This window comes from Vulpes vulpes, chromosome 4 (assembly GCF_048418805.1).
Source record: "Vulpes vulpes isolate BD-2025 chromosome 4, VulVul3, whole genome shotgun sequence".
NCBI lineage: Eukaryota > Metazoa > Chordata > Mammalia > Carnivora > Canidae > Vulpes > Vulpes vulpes.
The window spans coordinates 98,358,397-98,368,041 of NC_132783.1; positions in this window are offsets into that span (position 1 = coordinate 98,358,397).

The window sequence follows — 9,645 nt, forward strand, 5'->3', positions numbered from 1 at the left end:
CCTCTCGGTCCCTACTGTAGCCTTAATTTCTTCCTCTGCAAAATGAACGTGGCACCCAGGCCACAGGATAGTTGACAAGGTCAAGTGTTTATCCTGTGGTTGTATCAGAGCCCCCAGTACTTTCAATCTGGTTCTAGCTGGATCTCAAGTCTCATCCCCTCTCTGTTCTCAAGGCCATATCAGTGAAGTGAGGAGATCTGTGGGAACAACCAAGGCGTCTCCTTGCTGTATGAGTTTATTCTTTTTTTTTTTTTTTTCATTTTCTTCTCCTTTCCAAAACAAGTACATTTTTAGCAGACCCTAGATGTGGCTTCCTACTGAGTTAAATTCAAGAAATCCTGACTGAGCCCCAGGAGGTGTCTGGGTATTAGGAGTATAGATGTCAGCTGGGCCCTCCTCTCCAGAAGAGCCAGCCCATCAAATGACCTCCTTATGCCCTGCCCCCCCTCTCACGAGTCATATAGTCCTCAAGAACTCTAATCTGGCCTAAATCAGAGTTATTAAAGTAGAATTAGCTTTCGTGATTTCTTTTGTTTTCATAAACAAATTAAAAGAATAGTAATTACTTAATTTAAAAACTAACCTATGAAAAGACATTCAAACAGGAGAAAGAGTCCACAGTGAAGAGTAAAGCCTCTTGTCCCCCTGACTCCCCAGCAGAGGTGACCACTGCTGAAAGTTTTCTTTACTGGACTGGGTGGCTGGTGATGATCTCAGACTTTCCCTGGAAAGAAAATGGACGCAGACATCTCTCTGCTTTCCCAGCCAAATGCTCTAAGGCCAGGAAGGAGGAACAAGATTGGGAACTTCCCGAGAAGTTGAGGGTCCACCAAAAGGCCAGAGGGACGGCAGTGTCCTCAGGGGGCCTGTTGGGAACCAAGGTCAGTCCTCTGGGTGGGCTCAGGGGAGATTTTGGGGTCAGAGTTTGGCTAAAAGATACCTTCAACCCACTTCCAAGAGACCCACTAACCTTGTCAGAGAAGGTCTTCTACAAATATTTGTTGAGTGACTGTGATAGGCTTCCAACTAGGATTAGAATTAGGGTGAATTAGGAAATAGAACTGGAAATACCCCAAATCTTACTATGGAAGCAGGCAACAGGGAGAGAACATTGGCTGCAAATCTACTCTCTGACAAGGGCTTTTGTCAGGCTATTTTCAAATTAAGTTTTAAATACACAGATAGTGTAGAACTGCCTTTTCCGTGTGAAAATGAAAACTTGACGGATGAAGTGCTCTCTAGCTCCAGTCTTGGTTTCCTTCTGCCTCTCCAGGGGTAACCTCTCTTTCAATTTGGTATAAATCCTTCCAACTTTCTTCTCTGCATTTTTCATAATATACGTTTTCTTCTCCTTTGAAGAATAATGGGATCATATGTATTATTCTGCCATTTAATCTTTGGATCAATAATATATCTGAGAGATTTTTTTTTTCAGGTGAATACAGATCAACACAGAGCTCAGAGTATTTCACATTAGCCCTACTACAGATGATCACATAGTGGCTCAGAGGATGTAAGTGACTCACCACAGCTGGTGAGTAGTGCAGCAGGATTCAGACGTGGACAGGTCTTTCCAAATTTGGACTCCACCTGCCCTTTACCTAATCTGCCTGTGGTTTATACCCTAAGTTTCCTTTGGCTTATGATGTCATCCATTTAAAGGAGACTGATCATAAGGCATGGGACAAGTTGGCCACCTCTTTCCTGTTAAAATACCTCCATGGCTGCCCGGTACCCAGGGCCTGGGTATAAGTCCCCCGACCTGGTGAGAAAAGATCTTCTATATAGGGCTCCTTATAAATTCTCCAGCCTCGGGCAGCCCAGATGGCTCAGGGGTTTAGCGCCGCCTTCAGCCCAGGGCGTGATCCTGGAGACCTGGGATTGAGTCCCACATCTGGCTCCCTGCATGGAGCCTGCTTCTCCCTCTGCCTGTGTCTCTGCCTCTCTCTGTGTGTCTCTCATGAATAAATAAATAAAATCTTAAAAAAAAATTCTGCAGCCTCCCCTGCTCAATGCTCCATTCAGAATGCACCAGCATCTCCAAGCGATTAAGTTAATTCTGGCACTATCCACGTAGAGATAGCATCAGACCTCACAGCTTAAGGACTCAATTCTGCAAGACTGCCCCACTGCAGATGTCATTCCCAAGTCTGGGATTGTCATCTGTGCTTCTGAGTGACTAGCTATAAGTGAGAGTTTCCTGAGACCTCCTTCTTGGGTTGAATTAATTTGGTAGATTGGCTCCCAGAACTCAGACATTTACTTATTTTTACCAGTTTATTATAAAGGATACTGATGAACAGCCAGATGAAATACATAGGGTGAGGTATGTAGGAAAGGGTGAGGACCTGCCATTCTCCTGTGAGCACCTCCACATGTTAACCAACATGGAAGCTGTCCAAATGCTGTCCTTTTGGGTTTTTATGGAGGGTTCATTACATAAGTATGATTAGTCAAATCATTACCATTAGTGATTGAACCGAATTTCCAGCTCCTCTCCCCTTCCTGAAGGTGGTGGAGGGGGCTAAATTACAACCCTCTCATCAATCTTGTGTTGGTTGCCCTGGAACCAGCCCTGTCCATCCTTAGGGGCTTTCCAAGTCATCTCAGTAACATAAACTCAGGAGTGATTGAAAGGGACTCGTTGTGAATAACAAAAGACAACTTTATCATGCTTATCATTTAGGAAATCCTAAGGGTTTTATTTTATTTTATTTTATTTTATTTTATTTACTTTTTAGAAAGACTATTTATTTTAGAAGCAGAGTATATGTGATCAGGGTAAAGGGGAGAGGCAGAGAGAGAGAGAGAGAATCTTAAGCAGGTTCCATGCTGAGCACAGAACCAATGTAGGTCTCAATCCTATGACCCAAGCTGAAATCGAGTCAGGTGCTTAACCTGCTGAGCCACCCAGGTGCCACAGACTCCTAAGGGTTTTAGAAGTTCTGTATCAGAAACAGGATGAAGACCAAATACCTATTTCTTATACCACAATATCATACTCCAGAAAAAAAATAACTAGCAAGTCCCCTCATGCCACACAGTTATTTCTTCTCCAAATCCTTGCCCATATAGTCCTCCCTGCCTGGTAGACCAGCTCCTCACCCTAACCCTTCTTTGCCTAGTTTACTCATACTTTACACATTTCTATGTATCCTTTGTGACAAGATAAAGGGCCATCCACTCTTGGTCACCCTTCCAGTCACCCCCACCCCCACCCCAGGCTAGGTTAGCTGTCCCACCTCTGTGTTATGGCCCACAATGTCTTTTACTTATGGATGTCAAAACATTTTCCATCCTATTCTAACTGCCATTATATATCTGCCTCCCACTTTTGAAGGTGAGCTCCTTGAAGTGAGGGTCTCTGTCTCATTCCTCCATACCTCCAGGCTCCAGACAAGTCCTGTGCTCATGGTGGGCATGGCCAACATGTTTGTGGAGTACACATATACCTCAAAACAGTGAACAATGGTGTCTATTGTCTTGTGTTGAGCTTTCAGTGATGATATGAGAGAGAGGAGGTTCATAAGATGATAGTATAAAAAGAAAAACTCAAGCTCTCTTGAATTAAATTTACCCAAATGGCAGTCTTGCTATCCAAATGCATGGTGACTGTGTTGGATCATATTTTCTCAAACCATCTTCTAGCTTAACTCTTCTCTTAGCTCTGTAATGTTCCTCTTTTCTTCTCTTTCATCTGGTTTTTGAGGCTCCTGAAAGGGGATGCATGCCAAAGTTTTCATCTGAAATCAATGCTGACAAGAGCTTGTTGAGCCTTGTGGCTTCATCTCCATGGTTACATCCCTTGTTTCAAAAGGCATTAAAACCCTCTGCCCACTCTTGAGACTGGCAGGGTTTTCCTAAGAAGGACTGGGGAGTTTGCTTTTAGAGGAACCATTCCCCTACTCAAGATTGCAGCAAAAACTCATTATCTCTTAATTAGCATTTGCCTCTTGCCTCAAAATTTTAATGTCATCTTCTGTTGCTACTAGAATTAAGGGAAGCCCAAAGCTTTCACCCATTTCCCCTCACTTCCTTTTTCTCTGAACAAATCTGAGGGAAAATCTCTTTTCGTTTCTTTTTTTCTTAATGTAATTTAATGCTTCTTTCGGGCAGCCTAGGTGGCTCAGCGGTTTAGCGCCGCCTTCAGCCCCAGGGCGTGATCCTGGAGACCTGGGATTGAGTCCCACATCAGGCTCCCTGCATGGAGCCTGCTTCTCCCTCTGCCTGTGTCTCTGCCTCTCTCTCTCTCTCTCTCTCTCTCTCTGTGTCTCTCATGAATAAATAAATAAAATATTAAAAATAAAAATACATATATATATAATTAAGAATGGAATTTCTGGGTCATAAAATTTGTTTGTTATTTTTCAGTGTGGCAGTCCCAATGTCCACTGTTGTTCTATGAAAGAGAGGTATATGCAAAATGATCTCCAAAGGAGCTGTAAGACACAAGAAAAAAACCTGACAAGTCCAGCTTGATGAGGTTTCTTAAGGGGACTTATAGACAAAAGCATGCCTTGGGCATTTCTTGGGCAGCCACAGGACCCCACCTTTGTAAGACCTGTTTTTATAGCCTAGAGGCTGGAGAGTACAGTGCTGGCAGTCATATCTCCAGAACCAATCAAGGATGTATTTAAGGGTGTTGTTAGACAAAAAGAAAGAATGTGGGAGGGGGGGAGCTGTGCTCAAGAAAGCTTCAGGTCACAGAGCAGTCATTATGGCAGATTTGTCCAAGATGACTTCAGCACAGTTTACATACCTGTCATCAACAGTAGATGATCCTTCAAGCTGCTCTATAGCCTAACACTATTGTCACAGCTACAGTGTGCACTGGTTTGGTGGGTGTAAAACAACAATGAGGTTTTATTTTGCATCTTTATGACTAAAAACAGGATTAAACATCTTGTCATAGGTTTCTTGGTCATATTCGTTTCTTCTTATCTGTAGAATATCTAAGTCTTTTGCTCATTTTCCTATTACATTCCCTCAGTTTTATGAATCTGTAGGACTTTATTTTGGATACTAATCATTTATTGATTATACATTACAAACATCTTCTCCAAATTTATCATTTGTCATTTCATCTCTTTTGGTGTCTTTTGATGAACAGAAATTACTTTAATCCAGTTGAATGTATTCAACTTTTTCTTTGTGGTTTCACTTTCTGTATTTGCTTAAGAATCTGTCTCTCCCTGAGATCATAAAGATATTCTTTATTTTATTCTAAGACCTTTTTTTCTCCCAAATTTATTGGGATATAATTGATAATGTTGGGTAAATTTAAGGTGTATGATGTAATGATTTGACATACATACATACTGCAAAATGATTATCACAATAAGATTAGCTAATGCATCCATCACCTCACATAGTTACCATTTGTGTGTGTGTGTGGCAAGGACATTTGAGATCTACTCTCTCTGTTAGCAAATTTCAAGTGTACCATACAGCAAGTAAATATAGATAGTCACCATTATGCACATTAGATCTTCAGAACTAAAATTAGTTCTCATAACTGAAATTTGTACTTAAAAAAATTTATTTCTTTCTTTTAGAGAGAGAGCATGCAGACATGTGAGTGGGAGGGAGGGGCAGGGGAAGAAGGCAAAAGAGAATCACCAGCAGACTCCCCACTAAGCATGGAGCACAACTTGGGGATCAGTCTCATTACCCTGAGATCATGACCTGAGCTGAAATCAAGAGTCAGACCTTGACCAACTGAGCCACCCAGGTGCCCCTAAAGTTTGTACCTTTTGAGCAACATCTCCCTGTTTCCTCCACCCCCAGCCATTGGTAACCACAATCTAAACTATGTTTCTAGGAGTTCAATTTTTTCTAGATTACATGTACAAATGAGATCATACAGTGTTCCTTCTCTGACTTATTTTACTTAGTATAATTCCCTCAAGTCCATCCACATTGTCACAAATGGCAAGATTTCCTTCTTTTTTACAGCCATAATTCTTATAAGATTTTCAAGGTTTTAAACTTTCATATTTAAGCCCCTGACTCACCTGGGATTGATTTTTTGTGTGCTAAGGGGTATGTTTTTCCCATTTGGAGAGCGAATTTTCCCAGCCTTATTTACAGAATAATTGGTTCCTTAGCATTGGTTTTCAGGGCATCCTCAATCAGAAATCAGATTTTCTATTACATGTGAATCCCTCTATCATGACTTTTTATTCTATTTCATTAATATATTTGTAAATCGCTGTACCAATTTCGTATGTTGAATGTGTTTGCTTCATCATAAATTTTGATATATGGTAGACTAATTCCCTGCCCAGAATTCTGCTTTGGGAGTGTCCTAACCTTTCTTGGCCCTTTGCTCTTCCATATAAACTGAAGATTCAGCTTGCCAGGTTATAAGAAAAACTAAGTTGGGCTTTTGATTGAAGTAGTATTAGGGTACTTTAAGGAGAATTGCCATCCTATCCATGAACATGGTATGCATCTTCATGTATTTAGGTTTTCTTCAATGTCATTTAATAAATGTTGCAAGTTTCCTGAAAGGATCTTGACAACTTATCTTAGGAAACTTAAATTTGTGGTTGCTTTGGAAATAATATCTTGAGTCCATGTACTTCTAAGACATACTTGTAGTCCCACTATATATAATGTGCTTTTGCCATTTATATCACATTATATCACTTTTTCATAGGCTTACTGGATATCAGTAGGGAGGAGTAACTATCTTGCTATTACTGGATCCCTCAGAATTCTGGTTTTCATTTTGCTCAAGACTCATAAGAGTTTTAATTTTTTCTAAGAACTTGGAGTTTGGGGTCTGACTACCTTGAATCACAATCCTTGCTCTCCCTCATCCTAGACAACATCCTTCACCTCACTGCTCCAATTTTCTTCATCTCTAAAATAAAAATGATGATGTTACCTCCTTCACGGGCTGATTGTAATGATTTCCTGAGATAATAGAGTCAATTGCCTAGCACAGAGCCTGGCACATAGTAAGAGCACAATGAAAATTAGCTATTATTATTTCTTCACATAAACTTTTTACATCACTTCTAATATGCTGGGTATCAATTTTTCTAGCTGAAATCAGGGTTTGAAAAATTGGACAACAAAAATTAAGATTTCTGTTTTCTGTTTAACCTTCTCTTTCTCTCACATTATTCCTCCTCCTGCCACTCTGCTTCCCACCCCCTACCCCCATCCCCTGGCTAAATTCAGATGATTGATGTTGGATGAGGGCTCCTAGACTCTAGATAACAACAGAGTGGTGAATGAGAACATCTTCTGCTTTGAAGATGCCATCTCCAGGCCAGCTCTTGAATCTGTCCCCATTTCCCCAGCCACTGCCTGAGTACAGGTCTCATGGCCATTCCCTGATCTTCTTGCCTCTTGCCTCTCTCAATCTTGCCACATGAGAAAGACTTCTCCATCTCAGTTCCACCATCTGGTAGTGCCATCTCTATTTAGAGCCTTCTATGGCTCCCCACCACCCTCAGCATGAAGCCCACACTCATTAGTCTGCTTTTCAAGGCCCTGCATGATCTGGCCTCCATCCAATTGCTATCACTGACCAAATTCCTATTCAGTGTCTTACACATGTTGGTGATCCATGATACAAAATTAGTGGGTAAGAATCATTCTTCCATTCTATAAGTGAGGACACTGATGCTCATGTTGGTGAAATCACTCCTCAGAGACTCACATGTAGAAAGTACAGACACAGGATTTTAATCCCGGCCACTAGCTCTCCAGCCAGCTTTATGTCCACTTACCTTGGCTTTCTGACCAACAAATGAAATCTTAGCTTAATCCAGTTTAACATGGAAATAACCCTGGGAACACACTAGTTTGAAGTCATTCATACTGCTTCTGTAGAGGTGACTAAGAGGATCTGAAATGGGCCAGGGAGAGGGTAAATGTCAAAAGAGTAGCTTGAGATAAAAGAGAAAGTGTGCCCACTGGCCCTTTTCATCTCAGGCTGAGTTCTGGGTGGGGGGTGAGCTAAGCATGGGGCAGGGAGTAATGATGTGGTTAATGAGAGGAACAGAGTAGGGAGGGTGGATGAGGTAAAGGCTGAGAATGACGTAAGAGGTGATAAAGGAAGTGATTATGACCAGGAAATAAGTGTGCTGAAACCACCCTAGGAGGATCATCGAAATATTCCTGGCATCGATGGATACTTAAAAAATAGTAACAATTACATTTAAAAATCTTTGTGCCACTCATTTACCTGACCACTCAATCATTCCAATAACCCTGAAAATGGTTATGACTATTCCCTTTTTACACAGAAGGAAACTGAAGCTGAAAGAAAGCTTAAGTGAGTTTGCTTAAGGCCCTCAGCTAAGAAATGATAAAATCCAAAATGCGCTACAGATCTGCCTGGTACCCCAACCTTCTCCACTCCCCCCGCACCCCGCCCACAATGCCCTCCAACCATGTGCCATTCTGTGGTCATCTTTGTTCCTCCAAATGTGGTTGAGTAGTTTGGGGGCCATGTAAAGATCATAAATGTTCTGCTAGATGTAAAGTGTTCCAACAAGAAGGAAGAATTGAAGAGAAAGGCACTGGTGGTCCTGCTATTAGGTGAACGCAGTATTAACACATCCTCACATTTTCTGGGCACCCAGGACCCATGCTTTTCTTGCTTAAAAACTCCCTCGTCCATTTCCAGAGTCTACATAGGCCTCTTTCCAGACCCTACCTAACAAGGGTAGACCAAATATCTACTTTTAGCTATGACGGAGTCGGCAGAGTGATTGCAGGCTGGGATGTCCCCACATGGCTGTCCAGAGACTGGATCTAGGACAGGAAGAGAAGGAGGAAGAGAGTAGGCAGTGGTCACAGGCCTCCTTTTGCTCTGTCTCTGGGCCCCTGCAATGTTAGAGACAGGTCTGGTGGGGATATCATTATTTTTTAAAATATAAAATTAATGTAATGTACATGCCAAGAAGAAATTAATTGTTCAAAAGGTATAACATGGCATGTCAAAGCCTTGAGGCCCTCTCCAGAAATAAGGACTGGAAGAAGTTTCTTGTGAGTACAGGCAAGACCCAGAACACTGAAGGACAACAGTGCCCCAGCTGCTTATGTTAACACGTGCTCAGTTCCCTTAGCTTTGGTCTTGCCAAGTGAGAAATGGCAGGAAGAGCCCAGAGAAAGGAGAGGAAGCCTGGCTGTCTGAAGAGCAGAGAAGAGCATTCACAGGTAGAACTGGCAGTGGAGAGCTGGGAAGAGGTGGAGAGAAGGTTTTGGAAAGAGAGCAGGGCTATTTAAGTGGGGTTTTCAGAAGCCTCCAGAGCTCTGTACAGTGTACCACCCTCCTACATCTCTATAGGAAACCAGCAGTAAAACCTGTTCTTGAGACTTCCTTTCTTGGCAATTTGGTGGACCAGACCATTGTATACTCTTTATGCATATATTTCATAATAAAGAAAATTAAAAACAAAATCCAAACACTTGACAATACTTCAGGATTGTCTTTGTAGTTAAGGGGGGGGGTTGGTCAGGCTATGCTAAGACTAGCCTCAGTACAGGAGCGAGGCCACTGGAGGGCTAGTTTCCACTGGGTAACATGTCTATACAGTTTTCTTTCTTTCTTTGTCCCCCTTCCCTCTCTCCTATGCTCCCTTCTTTCCTTCTTTCCTTTTATCTATCTATCTATCTATCTAT